Raw genomic sequence first — 16,577 nt, 5'->3', positions numbered from 1 at the left:
TTGACCTCCTACTGTGTGACAGGCACTGGGGGGGGCTTAGCAAGGGGCTCTTTTGGCAGGTGACCCAGTCTCTAGGCGGTTTCTGTTGACCTCCTCTCTTCTTCCATAGGGTTCTCTAGACTTGGGTCTCATCAAAAACTGCTGCCCCCACTGCAGTTGCTCTTAATCTTGGCTGGAACTCCTGGAAGCTCAGGCTCTGGACGCATTTTCAGGCATAGCATCACTTACTTTCCCAAGGTTCTGGCTCTCCAAGGTGAAAGCGCAGCCTCAAGGGAGGGTGGTAGCCCGGGTGCTCAAGGCCCCTTACATCCTGGGCCTTCAAAGTCTGGCTCTGAGAGACCGCCTGCGGGAACGCAGGTGCATTAGTATGCAGGTGTGCTGATACAGAGCACAAAGCAATTAGCCTGCTGCTCTGCAATTTCTGCCTTTCCCCAGCAAGTGTGGCTCAAGTTTTGGTTCCTTTGCCTGCATGGCCAGCACCGTCCTTTCTCCTGTGGGGAGGCCTGGGGGCCTGTTCTAACTCTAGGAGTGGTCCGGAGCATCTAGACCAGAGCTGTCCGATAGAACTTTCTAGGATAATGGGAATGTAATCCGGCTGTTCTGTGCTATCCCGCATGGTAGCCACCAGCCACGTGTGCACTTGCAGGATGGCTAGCGCTAATGTATTAGTTCAGATCTGTATGACTATTTTCCAGCCTTTTGCAAGGCACTGCGAGTGCTAAAGTTAAAGATGAGGCAAATGGTCAGCAGCTGGGGTGGCAGGAGCTCCAGCTGTACCTGGGCTGAGGGGCTCAGTGTCTTCACACACCTGTGCCCACCCCAGCAGGCTGGGTGGAAGGCCCTGTTCTAGACCTGAGCTGGGGCTGGTGGTGTGACCTGTCTCCACTGATTTCTTGGCCCTGAGACCTGGGGTAGGTGGAGGGCGTGGGGAAGTGGGCAGTTTTCTGCCTTGGTGTCCAGGGTGGTCCGGGGAGCCCGGGTGGCTGACTCAGTCTCATCTCCTCCTGAGGGACTGAGCTCGGAGCTGAATCCCTGATGCCATAAAATTATTTTCCAGTTTGACTCTTGTGTCCTTTAAAGTTGTAGCACACTGCACTTGGTTTTAAGAGCTAAATGTAAGGCAAATACAGAGCACTTTAAATGTGATAACTCTTGAGTTCATATTGTTTGAGGAGATAAGCAAAAAGGAGCAGGTGCTTTGAATTCACTTATCAGCGTTTTCGCAGGCTCCTGTCCCTCCGCACCCCCCACCGAGGTGCCGTGATGTTCCACGAGGATCTTGGAATTGAAGGCTTCCCCGGGCTGTGGGGCCACCGTTTCATCTGCTCACCTTGCTGGTAAGGCCGGGGCTTTGTTCCCGGGAGTGCTCGGGCCGCAGGTGTATGTGTCCGGGAGGCTCCTGCCGGGCAGGGCAGGGAGAAGGGCCTGGCCTGGGAAGTAAGCCCCCGTGACAGGCTCCTCAAGCCTCTGGTGCCCTGGGGAGAGTTTGCCTTTTCGGGTCACGTCTCCATCCTCCAGGAGAAGGATGAGAGGGGCCGGCTTTAAGTCCTAGTTCTTGGGTATATAATTAAACAGAGATTTTCCTTCCTGAAGGAACAAAAAGAGGCCAAGGACAGCCTAATTGAAACCTCAAGATTGCTTCTCCAAGAGTGGCCTGAGCAAGTGGGCCGAGGTAGATTTGCAACTCTGGCTGGTGGGCTGGCCCGAGCCAGCGGGGCCCAGGTTCGGCTGCTGACGGCGGTCCACAGGAGGGGAGGGTCTGTTGGGCGGGGGAGCCTCTCTCTGCCTTGCTTCCTTTTAGGGTGAGCCTTTGGTTCTCCTGTCCCAAACCGGGGGCGGTGGGGGGGGGCACGTGGGAGCCGGCAGCACACACTGGCCACCACTGACAGCTCCTGCTGTCCTGGCACTTCCGCCCCCTCCCAAAACGGCAGCCCACAGTGACTGGTCGCAAGTGCCATCAGAAATGTGCGCCGCTTTATTTACGAGGCTGTCAGCCAGGCTGGTTCTTCCAAAGTCGTCCATTACCAGATAAGTGAAGGTAAAATAGTGATGCTTTATTAATTGCAGGTATGGCTGCTAATTAGAACCCAGGCACGGGTTTTTATACCTGTTTATATACACTTGCTCCGGAGCGGAAGGACTTTCTCATCTCTCCTTGCCTCTCCCCCACCCCCAGAAGAGAATTTCAACTTTAAGACAAACAACTTCATTTACAAGTGTGTCTCTAATTAGCTGCAGAATTAGGAAAGCTGAGCTTTCCCCCATAGATCCGCTCAACCCTCGAGGGAGACTGGTGGAATAGAGAGAATCGCATTTCCAATTATTTTGTTGAATTGCTAATTTAGTTATTGTGCCTGGTGTAATTGTGATGGGTATTGGGTGTGCAATTCAATTTGTTTTAAATATTTGTGGGAAGGCTGATCAGTAATGGAGCTGACCTATTTTGTGGCCCAAATTGAGAAAAAAAAAAAAAGACTAAAACACAACAGCCACAAAGATACAGTTTGTTTCCATTTTTATTTTGATCTCTCTCATCCCTCTTAAGACCATTGATGCAACAACAGGATTAAATTAAAAGATGACAGCACTTTGATCTTCTCCCTTTCAAAGCTTAACTGTCCTTGGTAGTTTAATATGCAGATATTTTAGGGTAGAGTCTAGATGCATTGCTGGAGTTGAGTAGTTTCTGCCTCCTAAAATTGCATTTCTGCATGTGCCTAAAAGTGATTTGGGGTACTCAACTTTCTAATAGTGTGTAAAGTAGTGGAGGTGTATCTGTAACAAATAACGCAAAGCCGTGAGAGCCACAAGTTCGCCACTCCTACTGGGCAGAAGTCCATTCCAGAGTCCCGGAACCTTCCCTCCAGGCAGCGCCACGTGCAGAGGTTGGTGGCCAGGAACCCCACCCCGGGTGTTTGCATAAAGCTCACCCCTTGGGAGCCCTGCTCCTGGTTGGTTTGAGCCTGTGCAGGTGAGAGGAGGGCTAGGTGACAAGTTCCCTCATGGCTGGCGGTGACTCTGTGGAGCTAGCTCCTTGAGGGCCAAGCTCCAATGTCCCTCTTCAGCCAGAGTCTGGACCGGGAGGTATGGGCCAGGGAAAATCTGTGATGTAATCTTGTTTACATGCCTATTGGATGCTGAGTCATAAACACAGTCTGGGCCTGGGCCAGGGCTGTGGCTTGAAATCAGAGCTCTGCTGGGACCTGAGGTCACAGAAATAGATTGCAGGAGTTGAGCCTTGGGCACCTACGACCGAAGTTGCTTACAGGTGACTGGAAGCCCTCACCTTCCACAGCATCCCGCCGGGCCCGCCAGGCATCCTCAGACACAGGCTAACTAGGGCTTGGTTGGGCAAGATCAGAGGGTGGCAGACCAGAGCAGATTTTGAGAAAAGGTTATAATAAAATGGGTCATAGACGCGGCTGTTGTAATGAATTTGATCCTAAAGGATTCGTTTTGTAACTCGATTAGCTTAGCAAGGTGCCAGGGTCAATTTCCGTGCTTAGCTGCTAAAGAGAAGTTTAAACTTCATTACTGTTATGTGAGAGCTCACCGGGACCAACTGGAGGAACTCAGCCCCAGGTGGATCCCTTTTAACAAGCTGTTCTGGAGGAGCTGGGCGAGGACAGCTGATGGCCGCAGCTGCTGATCCTGAGGAGGGGCTGGGTGCCGTGTGAGGACAGATAGGAGGGTGACCATTGAACCAGCCAGGCTGGAGCTGAAAAGAAACTGGCGAGCAGCTGGGGATAGAAGGAGTAGGAGGCGTTTGTGGAAACAGCTGCAGGGCAGGAGGGCAGGCTGCGGGGTAAGGTCTGTGTAGCCTCTACCCTGTGATGGTGGTGGTGGTTATTATTTGAGACAGTCTCGCTCCGTCACCCAGGCTGGAGTGCAGTGGTATGATCTCTGCTCACTGCAACCTCCACCTCCCTAGTTCAAGCGATTCTCCTGCCTCAGCCTCCTGAGAAGCCAGGATTACAGGTGCACGCCACCACGCCCAGCTAATTTTTGTATTTTTAGTAGAGACAGAGTTTTGCCATGTTGCCCAGGCTGGTCTCCAACTCCTGACCTCAGGTGATCCACCCGCTTTGGCCTCCCAAAGTGCTGAGATTATAGGCATGAGCCACCACGCCCAGTCTCCATTTTTTTTCTACAGTGTTGTTATTGAGGTAGAATTTACATACCATAAAACTCACCTGTTGTAAATGTACAATTCCATGGTTTTTGCTACATCTGTGGAGTTGTGCTGCCACCAACACGGCCCATGTTTAGGACATTCTTATCACCCCACAAGTTCCTCTAGCTTTGCCGGAACTCCCTGCTCCCAGCCCCAGGTAATTTGCCTTCTTTTCTGAACATTTCATTTAAAAAGAATCACACAATCTGGAGTGTTTGTGTGTGGCTTCTTTCGCTTGGCATGAGGTGTTTATATCTTTATTGTAGCATATATCAGTACATTCCTTTTGATTGCTGACTAGTCTTCCATTGTGTAGATATACCACATTTTGTTTATCCACGTGCCTACTCATGAACATTTGGATTGTTTCCAGATTTGGGCGATTCTGTACGAAGCTGATAGGAGCAATCACAAGCCTTTGTGAAAGATGTTTTCATTTCCCTTGGGCAGATACCTAGGCATGGAATTGCTGAGTATGAAAGCTTATGTTTAGCTTTTTCAGAAGTTGCTAAACTGTTTTCCAAAGTGCCTGTATCACTTTATATTTACACCAGCAAAGTGTGCGGGCTCCGGTTTCTCCACATCTGTGCCAACACTTGTAATTGTCTGTCTTCCAATTATAGCCTTTCTGGCAAATAGTGGACTCCCATTGTGGCTTTGTTTCCCTAGTGACGAAAGATTTTGAACATCTTCTCATGTGTTCATTATTCATGTATCATCTTCTTTGGTGAGACACCTATTCACATCTTTTGGCCTAATTTAAATTGAGTTGCCTTGTTGCCTTGTAAGGATTCTTTATATATCCTGGATTCAAGTCCCTTATCAGATATATGGTCTGCAAATATTTTTTCCCATTCTCTGGCTTGTCTTCATTTTCTTTTCTCTTTTTTTTTTTTCTTTTTTTTTTTTTTTTGAGATGGAGTCTCGCTCTGTTGCCAGGCTGGAGTGCAGTGGCACAATTTCAGCTCACTGCAGTCTCCACCTCCCGGGTTCAAGCAATTCTCCTGCCTCAGTGTCCCAAGTAGCTGGGACTACAGGCCTCTGCCACCACACCCAACTAATTTTGTATTTTTAGTAGAGACCGGGTTTCACCATGTTGGCCAGGATGGTCTTGATCTCTTGATCTCGTGATCCACCCGGCTCGACCTCCCAAAGAGCTGGGATTACAGGCGTGAGCCACTGCACCCGGCTGTCTTCATTTTCTTAATGGTCTCTTCTGGAGCACGAAAGGTTTTAATTTTGATGAAGCCTAATTTATCAATTTCTTTTTTTCTTTTATGGATTATGTCATATCTAAGAAATCTTTTCCAAATCCAAGGTCACAAAAATTTTCTCCTACATGTCTTCTTGTGGATGTTTTATAGTTGTAGCTTATATATTTAAGTCTGTAATATATTTGGGGTAAATTTTTGTCCATGGTGTAAGAGTCTAAAAATATAACTTTGTGTATGGATATCTGAACGTCTTGGCACCATTTGTTGAAAAGGCTAGACTTTCCGCCATTGAATTGTCTTGACTCCTTTGTGGAAAATCAGTTGACCCTAAATGCTAGGATTTATTTCGAGACTCTCAATTATATTCCATTCTATTTGCTTGTGTTTATATCTGTGAACATTTTAAAATCAGGTAGTTTAAGTCTTCCAAATTTTTATCAAAATTGTTTTGAGTATTCTGGGTCCTTTGCATTTCCATATAAATTTTAGGATACATGGCCGGGCGCAGTGGCTTACGCCTGTAATCCCAGCACTTTGGGAGGCCGAGGTGGGCGGATCACAAGGTCAGGAGATCGAGATCAGCCTGGCTAACATGGTGAAACCCCGTCTCTACTAAAAAAATACAAAAATTAGCCGGGCGTGCTGGCAGGCGCCTGTAGTCCCAGCTACTCAGGAGGCTGAGGCAGGAGAATTGCTTGAACCCAGGAGGCAGAGGTTGCAGCGAGCCAAGATCGCACCACTGCACTCCAGCCTGGGCGACAGAGTGAGTCTCCATCTCAAAAAAAAAAAAATTTAGGATATGTTTGTTAATTTATTTTGCTTTTCCTTCTTCTTCTTCTTCTTTTTCCTTTTTTTTTTTTTTTTTTTTCCTGCCTGAGACAGGATCTTTCTCTTTCACCCAGGCTGGAATGCAGTGGTGTAATCACAGCTCACTGCAACCTCAACCTCCTGAGCTCAAGCCATCCTCCCACCTCAGCCTCCTGAGTAGCTGGGACTGCAGGCACATGCCACCACACCCAGCTAATTTTTTTTATTTTTTGTAGAGACAGGATCTCCTTATTTTGGCCAGGCTGATGCTGAACTTCTGGGCTCAAGTGATACTCCCGCCTCAGACTCTCAAAGTGCTGGGATTACACGCATGAGCCACTGTTCCCGGCCTAAATTTGTTAATCTCTAGAAAAATGTCTGCTGGAATTTTGATGGGATTACACTGACTCTATAGATCAATTTGGGGAGAACTACCATCCCAACAACATTGAGTCTTCTAATCCATGAACATGGAATAGCTCTTCAATTGTTTTTATTTAATTTCTCTCAGCAGTGTTTTATAATTTCAGGGTACATGTCTATTTCTTTTGCAAAATTATTCCTATGTATTTTATTGGTTTTGATGCTATTGTCAATGAAATTATTTTAATTTCATTTTTAGATTTCTTCTTGCTAGTGTACAAAAATACTATTATTGAGTTTTTAAATTAATATTGTAGCCAGTGACTTTGCTGAATGCATTTATTAGTTCTAGTTTTTAAAAATGGATTCCTCATATAGGATCATGCTATTTGTGAATAATGAGTTTTAATCTCTTCTTTCCAATCTATAAACCTTTAATTTTCGTGTAGCCTATTGCATTGGCCAATACCTCCAGTGCAATGCTGAGAAGTAGCAAGAGCAGATATTTTTGCCTTGTTCCATCTTAGAGAGAAAAGCATTCAGTCTTTCACCATCAAACATGAAGTTACTTGAGGTTTTTCACAGACGCCCTTTCTCAGGTTTTGGAAATTTATTTCTATTTTTTTTTTTTGAGACAGTGTCTCACGTCGCTCAGGCTGGAGTGTGGTGGTGCAATCTCCTCTCACCGCAACCTCTGCCTCCCAGGTTCAAGCAATTCTCCTGCCTCTGCCTCTCAAGCAGCTGGCATTACAGGCACGTGCCACCACACCCAGCTAATTTTTTTGTATTTACTTTTAGTAGAGACGGGGTTTTGCCATGTTGGCCAGGCTGGTTTCAAACTCCTGACCTCAACTGATCCACCCGCCTCGGCCTCTCAAAGTGCTGGGATTACAGGCGTGAGCACTGCGCCCGGCGGATATTTCTTTCTATTGATAGTTTGTTGATAATTTTTATCTGGAATGGGTATTGTATTTCCAAATGCTTTTTATGTGTCTACCGAGAGGGTCATGTGATTTTTGTCTTTTACTCTATTAAGATGGTGTGCTACATTAATTGATTTCTGGGTGTTAAACTAACTTTGTACTCGTGGGACAAATCCCACCTAGCTATGGTGAATACTTTTTTTTCTTTTGAGACAGGGTCTCTTGGGTGGAATGCAGTGGTGCGATCATGGCTCACCGCAGCCTCAACTTCCCGAGCTCAAGCGATCCTCCCACCTTAGCCTCTTGGGTAGCTAGGACCACATGCGTGTGCCACCACACCTGGCTAATTTTCTTTTTTCTTTTTTTTTTTTTTTTTTTTGAGACAGTCTTGCTCTGTTGCCCAGGCTGGAGTGTGGTGGCATGATCTTGGCTCACTGCAACCTCTGCCTCCCAGGTTCAAGTGATTCTCCTGCTTCAGTCTCCCAAGTAACTGAGACTACGGGCATGTGGCTCCACGCCCAGCTAATTTTTGTATTTTTTGGTAGAGACAGGGTTTCAACATATTGGCCCCTCTGGTCTCAAACTCCTAGCCTCATGTGTTCTGCCTGCCTGGGCCTCCCAAAATGCTGGAATTACAGGCATGAGCCATCATGCCTGGCCCACACCTGGCTACTTTTTACAATTTTTTTGTAGAGACAGGGTCTCACTATGTTGCCCAGGCTGGTCTCGAAGTCCTGGGCTTGAGCAATCCTCCCTCCTCAGCCTCCCATAGTGCTGGGATTAAAGTTGTGAAACTAAAAAACAAAAAATGTTGCATGGAATACTATGCAGCCATAAAAAGGAATGAGATTATGTCCTTTGCAGGGAAGTGGATATAGCTGGAAACCATCATCCTCAGCAAACTAACCCAGGAACAGGAAATCAAACACCACATGTTCTCACTCATAAGTGGGATTTGAACAATGAGAACACATGAACCCAGGGGAACGACACACACCAGGGCCTGCTGGGAGGTGGAGGAGGTCGAGAGGAGGGAATTTAGAGGGCAGGTCAATAGGTGCAGCAAACCACCATGGCACAGGTATACCTATGTAACAAACCTGCACATTCTGCACACGTATCCTGTTTTTTTTTTTTAGAAGAAATAAAATTTATATATATATATATAATATATATATATACTTATATATTGCTAGGATAGGCACAGTGGCTCACGCCTATAATCCCAGCACTTTGAGAGGCCAAGATGGGTGGATCACTTGAGGTCAGGAGTTCGAGACCAGCCTGACTAACATGGTGAAACCCCGTATCTACTGAAAAATACAAAAATTAGCTGGGTGTGGTGGTGCACACCCAGATAGTGGGAGGATTGCTTGAACCTGGGGGTGGAGGTTGCAGTGAGCTGTGATCATGCCACTGCACTCCAGCCTGGATGACAGAGTGAGAACCTCATCTCAAAAAAAAAAAAAAAGTGTGGGTGTGTGTTGCTGGATTCAGTTTGCTAATTCTTTTTTTTAAGAGATGGAGTCTTGCCACATTGCCCAGGCTGGGGTGCAGTGGCTATTTAAGGATATGCTCATGGCATACTACAGCCTCAAAATCCTGGGCTCAAACAGTCCTCCTGCCTCAGCTGCCCAAATAGCTGGGACTACATGCACGCCACTGTACCTGGCCCAGTTAGTTAATATTTGCTAAGGATTTTTGCATCCTGTGTTTACAAGGGATACTGGCCTGTAGTTTTCTTGTGATGTCTTTGGCTTTGGTATCAGACAATACTGGCCTTGTAGAATGAGTTGGAAAGTGTTCCTTCTGTTTTCTAAGAGAGTTTGAGAAGGACCAGTATTATTTCTTCTTTTTTTTTTTTTTTTTTTTTCCAAGATGAAGTCTTGCTCTGTCACCCAGGCTGGAGTGCAGTGGCGTGATCTCAGCTCACTACAACCTTCACCTCCCAGGTTCAAGTGATTCTCCTGCCTCAGTCTCCCAAGTAGCTGGGATTACAGGCACCCACCACCACACCTGGCTAATTTTTGTATTTTTAGTAGAGACAGGGTTTCCCCTTGTTGGCCAGGCTGGTCTTGAACTCCTAACCTCGTGATCCACCCTCCTTGGCCTCCCAAAGTGCTGGGATTACAGGCGTGAGCCACTGCACCTGGCTGTTATTTCTTCTTTAAATATTTGACAGAGCATTTACCAGTGAAGCTTTCTGGGACTGGGGCTTTACTTTGTGGGAATTTTTTTTTTTTAAGACTGAGTCTCACTTTCTTGCCCAGGCTGGATTGCAGTGGCATGATCTCGGCTCATCACAACCTCCGCCTCCCGGGTTTAAGCCATTCTCCTGCCTGAGCCTCCCGAGTAACTGGGATTACTTTTGTGCACCAACACACCTGGCTAATTTTTGTATTTTTAGCAGAGACGGGGATTCACATGTTGGCCAGGCTGGTCTTGAACTCCTGACCTCAGGTGATTCCCCCACCTCAGCCTCCCAATGTGCTGGGATTACAGGTGTGAACCACCGTGCCTGGCCTGTGGGAGGATTTTTAGTGACTAATTTCTTTATTTGTTATAGGTCTATTTGGATTGTGTGTTTCTTCTCAAGTCAGTTTTGGTAAATTTGTGTCTTTCTAGGAATGTGTTCATTTTACCTAAGTCTAGTTTCTTGGCATAAAGTTGCTCATAATATTTCTTTATAATCTTAATTTTGGTAGAGCCACTAGCAATGTCCCCTCTTTGATTCCTGATTTTGGAAATTTGTGTTGTTTCTCTTTTTCTTCTTGTCAATTTTATTGGTTTTTTCTTTTCTTTTCCTTTTTTTTTTTTTTAGATGGAGTCTTACTCTGTCCCCAGGCTGGAATACAGTGGTGAGATCTTGGCTCATTGCAACCTCTGCCTCCCGGGTTCAAGTGATTCTCCTGCCTTAGCCTCCCGAGTAGCTGGGATTACAGGCGCCCACCAACATGCCTAGCTAATTTTTCTATTTTTAGTAGAGATGGGGTTTCACCATGTTGGCCAGGATGGTCTTGATCCCTTGACCTCGTGATCCACCCACCTCGGCCTCCCAAAGTGCTGGGATTACAAGTGTGAGCCACTAGGCCCAGCCTGATTTTTTTCAAAGAGCTAACTTTAAGTTTCTATTGACTTTTCTGTGTTGTTTACTGTTTTCTCTTTCACTAGTTTCCACTCTGACCTTTATGTTTTCCCTTATTCTTCTTGCTTTGGGTTTAGTTTATTCTCCTCTTTTTTCTTCTCTGTTTTTTTGGGGTGGAAGTTTGTTGATCCAGATCCAGACCTGTTGTCTATTTCTCCTTTTTATTCTGTCAATTTTTGCTTTCTGTATTTTGGGGCTCTGTTGTTAAATATGTATACATTTATAATTGTTATAGCTTCCTGACAAACTGATTCTTTTAGCATAATAAATGTTTATTTTTGTCTCTAATGACATTATATATATACATATAGATAGATATAGATATAGATATTGATACTAATGTAGCCACTCCAACTCTTACGGTTACTGTTTGCATAGTAGATGGTGTTTTTATACCTTTACCCACTTGTGTCTTTGAATCTAAAGTGTTTTTCTTAAAGAGTTAAGACCCAGCCTCCACAAAATTAAAACAATTAGCCAGGTGTGGTGGTACATACCTGTAGTTCCAGCTACTCGGGAGGCTGAGGCAGGAGTAACAGGCATTTTGTTTGTTTTTTTAAATTTTTAATTATTATTTTTGAGACAGGGTCTCACTCTGTCACTCAGGCTGGAGTGCAGTGGTGTGATTTAGGCTCACTGCAGCCTCAGCCTCCAGGGCTTGGGTGATTGTCTCTCCTCAGCCTCCCGAGTAGCTGGGACTACAGGTGCATGCCACCATGCCTGGCTAATTTTTTGTATTTTAATTTTTTGCAGAGACCAGGTCTCCCTATGTTGCCCAGGCTGGTCTCAAACTCCTGGACTCAAGCAATCTGCCTGTCTCAGCCTCCCAAAGTGCTGGGATTACAGGCAAGAGCCACCACACCCAGCCTAGATTTTTTCACCTAATCTGACAGTCTATCTTTTGATTGGAGTGTTTAGTCCTTTCAAATTTAATGTAATTATTAATAAGGTTCATTTGTTTTTCCTTTACTGCTTGCTTTTGTGTTTTTTAGAGACAAGGTCTTACCCTATCCTGCAGGCTGGAGAGCAGTGATGCGATTACAGCTCACTGCAGCCTTGAACTCCTGGGCTCAAGAGATCCCCCTGAGTAGCTGGGACTACAGGTGTATGCTACCACGCCTGGCTTTTTTTTTTTTTTTAATTTTTCTGGAGACTGGGTCTCACTTTGTTGCTCAGGCTGGTCTCAAACTTCTGGCTTCAAGAATGCTGGGGTTACAGATGTGTGCCACCACACCCAGCCCCAGTGTTGTTTTTAATATATATATATATTTACATACATACATGTTAAATTGTGGCTAAAAAAACATAAAACTTACCATCTTAACCATGTTTAAGTGTACAATGCAATAGTGTTAAGTATATTTACATTGTCCTGCAACAGATTTCCAAAAATTCTCACCCCACAAAACTGAAACTTTATGCCCATTTAACAATTCCCAGTTTACCCCTCACTCCAACCCCTGGCAACTACCATTCTTCTTTCAGTTTCTATGAATTTGACTACTTTATTTTTTATTTATTTATTTTTTTGAGACAGAATTTCTGTCACCCAGACTGGAGTGCAGTGATGCGATCTCGGCTCACTGCAACCTCCGCGTCCCGGGTTCAAGCGATTCTCTTGCCTCAGCTTCCCGAGTAGCTGGGATTACAGGTGTGCACCACCATGCTCAGCTAACATTTGTATTTTTAGTAGAGATGGGGTTTCACCACGTTGGCCAGGCTGGTCTCAAACTCTTGACCACAAGTGATCCATCCACCTTGGCCTCCCAAAGTGCTGGGATTACAGGCATGAGCCACTGCACCCAGCAGAATTCGACTACTTTAAATACCTCATATAAGTGGAATCCTACAGTATTTGTCTTTTTGCAACTGGCTTATTCCACTTAACAGAATGTCCTCAAGGTTTATTCCTGTTCTAGCATGTGATTGGATTGCTTTCCTTTTTAAGGCCGTGTAATATTCCATTGTAAGTATAGACCACATTTTGTTTATCACTTTATTCTTTGATGGACATTTGGGTGGCTTTCACCTCTTGGCTATTGTGAATAATGCTGCTGTGAACATGGGTGTGCAAATATATATTCAAGGCCCTGCTTTCAATTCTTTTGGATATCTGCCCAGAAGTGAGATTGCTTGATCATATGTAGTGCTTTTTTTTTTTTTTTTTGAGACAGGGTCTCACTCTGTTGCCCAGGCTAGAGCGTAGTGGCTTGATCATAGCTCACTGCAACTTCAAACTCCTGGGCTTAAGCAGTCCTCCCACCTCAGCCTCCTATTTTTCATTTTTGTTTCATTTTTGTTTTTTTTGAGGCAGAGTCTCGCTGTATTGCCCAGACTCAAGCAGTCCTCTCACCTCAGCCGCCCAAGTAGCTGGGACTACAGCCACGTGCCATCACCCAGCTAATTTTTTATTTTTTAATTTTTTATACAGATGAGGGTCTCACTGTGTTGCCCAAGCTGGTCTCGAACTCCTGGGCACCTTAGCCTCTCAAAGTGTTGGGATTACAGGTGTGAGCCACCACGCCCGGCCCTACTTTTAATTTTTTGAGGAACCATTTTTGCATAGCAGCTACACCATTTTCTATTCCTGCCAACAGTGCACAAGGGTTCTAATTTTTCCACATCGTCTGCAACATGTTATTTTCTGTTTGTTTTTTATAGCATATGTCCTAATGGGTATGAAGTGTTGTGTCGTTGCGGTTTTAATGTAATTTCCCCAACAATTAATGATGCTGAGCATGTTTTTATATGCTTCTTGACCATTCATAAATCATCTTTGAAAAAATGGGTTTAAGCCCTTTGCCTTTTGTTGTTGAGACAGGGTCTTGCTCTGTTGCCCAGGCTAGAGTGCAGTGGTGCGATCTCAGCTCACTGCAACCCCAACCTCCTGAGCCAGTGCTCCTCCCGCCTCAGCCTCTCAAGTAGCTGGAACTAGAGGCATGTGCCACCATGCCTGGCCAATTTTTAAAAAATTTTTTGTAGAGATAGTGTCTCACTGTATTGCCCAGCCTGGTCTCAAACTCCTGGACTCATGTGATCCTCCCACCTCAGCCTCCCAAAGTGCTGGGATTAGAGGTGTGAGCCACTGCTGCCAGCCTTACTATGCATTTTAAAGTTATTGTTGGCTGGGTGCGGTGGCTCATGTCTCTAATCCCAGCACTTTGGGAGGCCGAGGCAGGTGCATCACCTGAGGTCAGGAGTTTGAGAGCAGCCTGGCCAACATGGTGAGACCCTGTCTCTACCAAAAATACAAAAATTAGCCGGGCATGGTGGTGGGCGCCTATAATCTCAGCTACTCAGGAGGCTGAGGCAGGAGAACTGCTTGAACCCGGGACGCGGAGGTTGCAGTGAGCCGAGATTGCATCATTGCACTCCAGTCTGGATGACAGAGCAAGACTCCATCTCTAAATAAATAAATAAAGTTACTTTCTTAGTGGTTGTTCTAGAGGTTACATAACACTATACTTGAGATTAATATTACCTTAATACTGGCAACACATAGAGACTTGGTTTTCATGTTGTTTCATTTTTACCCCCTTCTTTGTGTGACTGTCATACATATTACGGTTCTATATGCTATAAACCCCAAAATACAGTGGTATACTTATTGTTTAATGCAACTTTATGTCTTTTAATGAAGTTAAAGAGAACACAGTTTTTTATATTTACCTAGGTACTGTTTACCTTTTCCCAGTGCCTTTTCATTTCTTTGAGTAGATTTGAATTACTATCTGGAATTATTTCTTTTCAGCCTCAACTATTGCTTTTAGTATTTCTTATAAAGCTGGTCTGCTAACAATGAATTCTCTTTTTTTGTGGAGTGTCTTTATTTCACCTGTACTTGTTTTAAGGACAGTGTTGCTGGATATAGGATTCTTGTTTGACAGCATTTTTTTTCTTCTTGTGGCACTCTGACAATACTGCCCCACTGCCTCCTGGGGTCCATTGTTTCGATTAGAAGGCAGCTGTGATTTATTTTGTTATTCTTCTGTAAGTGAAAACTTGTTCTTCTCTAGCTTCCTTTAAGATTTTTCTTTATCTTTCAACAGTTTGGCCATGAGGTATCTAGGTGTAAGTATCTTTGTTTATCCTACTTGGGGTTTATTGAGCTTCTTGGATCTGCAGATACATGTTTTCCATCAAATTTGGGAATTTTTCAGCCACTATTTCTTCAGATATTTTTTCCATTTCTCTCTCTTCTGGCACCCCCAGTACACATATGTAGGTAAATGCACTGTTGCTGCACAGGAGTCTGAGGCTCTATTCATTTTTCACTCTTTTTTTCCTCTCTGTTCTTCACATTGGATAATTCTGTTGCTCTATGATTTCACATGCACTGATTCTTCTGTCTTCCCAAATCTGTGTAGTCCCTCTGGTCAACTTTTCAGAATTTCCTTTTCAAAAACTGGGATAAATATATGATTTACCATTTTAACAGTTTCTAAGTGTATAGTTCAGTGACATTAAGGACATTCACATTGTTGTGCAACCATCACCACCATCCACCTCCAGAACATTTCATCATCCCATACTGAAACTCTGTACTCATTCAACAATAACTCCCAGCTGCTACAGTGGCTCATGCCTATAATTCCAGTGCTTTGGGAGGCTGAAGAAGGAAGATCGCTTGAGCCCAGGAGTTCAAGATCAGCTTGGGCAACACAGTGAGGCCCTGTCTCTACAAAAAAAAAAAAAAAAAAAAAAAAAAAAAAATTTTTTTTCCAAATTAGCTGGGTATGGTGGCTTGCACCTGTAGTCCCAGCTATTCAGGAGGCTGAGGTGGGAGGACTGCTTGAGCCCAGGAGTTTGAGGCTGTAGTGAGCTATGATCATACCACTGTACTCCAGCCTGGGCAATAGAGCGAGACCCTGTCTCTAAAAACAAAAACAGTAATCCCCAAATTCCTCTCCCCACAACCGCTGGTAATCATTGTTTTATTTTCTGTCTCTGTGAATTTGATAATTTCGGATACCTCATATAAGTGGAATCAAACAATATCTGTTTTTTGTGTCTGGCTTATTTCACTTAGCATAATGTCTTCCCAGTTCATCCAAGTTGCAGCATGTTTCAGAATTTTATTCAGAATGTGCTTTTTTTTGTTTTGTTTTGAGACAGGGTCTTGCTCTGTCACCCAGGTTGGAGTGCAGTGGCGTGATCACGGTTCACTGCAGCCTCTACCTCCCTGGGCTCAGGTCATCCTTCCACCTCAGCCTCCCAAGCTGCTGGGACGACAAGCGTGTGCCACCACACCTGGCTAATTTTTTTTTTTGCATTTTTTGTAGAGATGGAGTTTTGTCATGTTGTCCAGGCTGGTCTTAAACTCTTGGACTCAAGCGAACCGCCCACCCTGGCCTCCCAAATTGCTGGGGATCATAGGTGTGAGCCACCATGCCTGGCCAATTTTTTTTTTTTTTTTTAAATAAGGGCCCAAGGTTGTCCTACCTGACCCTTTAATTCTGTAAATGTGTGTGTGTGTGTGTGTTTAAGTTTCTGCCCAGTTGTTTTTGTTTATTTGTTTGTTTGTTTTTTGAGACGGAATCTCATTCTGTCACCCAGGCTGGAGTGCAGTGGCACGATCTTGGCTCACTGCAACCTTTACCTCCCGGGTTCAAGCGATTCTCCTGCCTCAGCCTCCCAAGCAGCTGGGATTACAGGCGCACACCACCACACCCAGCTAATTTATTTTTAGTAGAGACGGTTTCACCATGTTGGCCAGGCTGGTCTCGAACTCCTGACCTCAAGTGATCCGCCCGCCTCAGCCTCCCCAAGTGCAGGAATTGAGCCACCACACCCAGCCTCTGCTCAGTTTTTCTTTTTAAAACTTCTTATTTTTTAAGCCTAGCTTCATAGGGGCCACCCTTGTGCCTAATGGTCAGCCAATGCTTTAGGCAGATGTATCTTGAGCCAGCAAGGCATCTATCTTCTGCTGATAAGTTGATGTGTGTGTGTGT

This window comes from Gorilla gorilla, chromosome 4, assembly GCF_029281585.2.
Source record: "Gorilla gorilla gorilla isolate KB3781 chromosome 4, NHGRI_mGorGor1-v2.1_pri, whole genome shotgun sequence".
In the NCBI taxonomy this organism is placed as follows: Eukaryota; Metazoa; Chordata; class Mammalia; order Primates; family Hominidae; genus Gorilla; species Gorilla gorilla.
The sequence above is the reverse complement of the archived record's forward strand: the minus strand, read 5'-3'. Positions refer to the sequence as shown.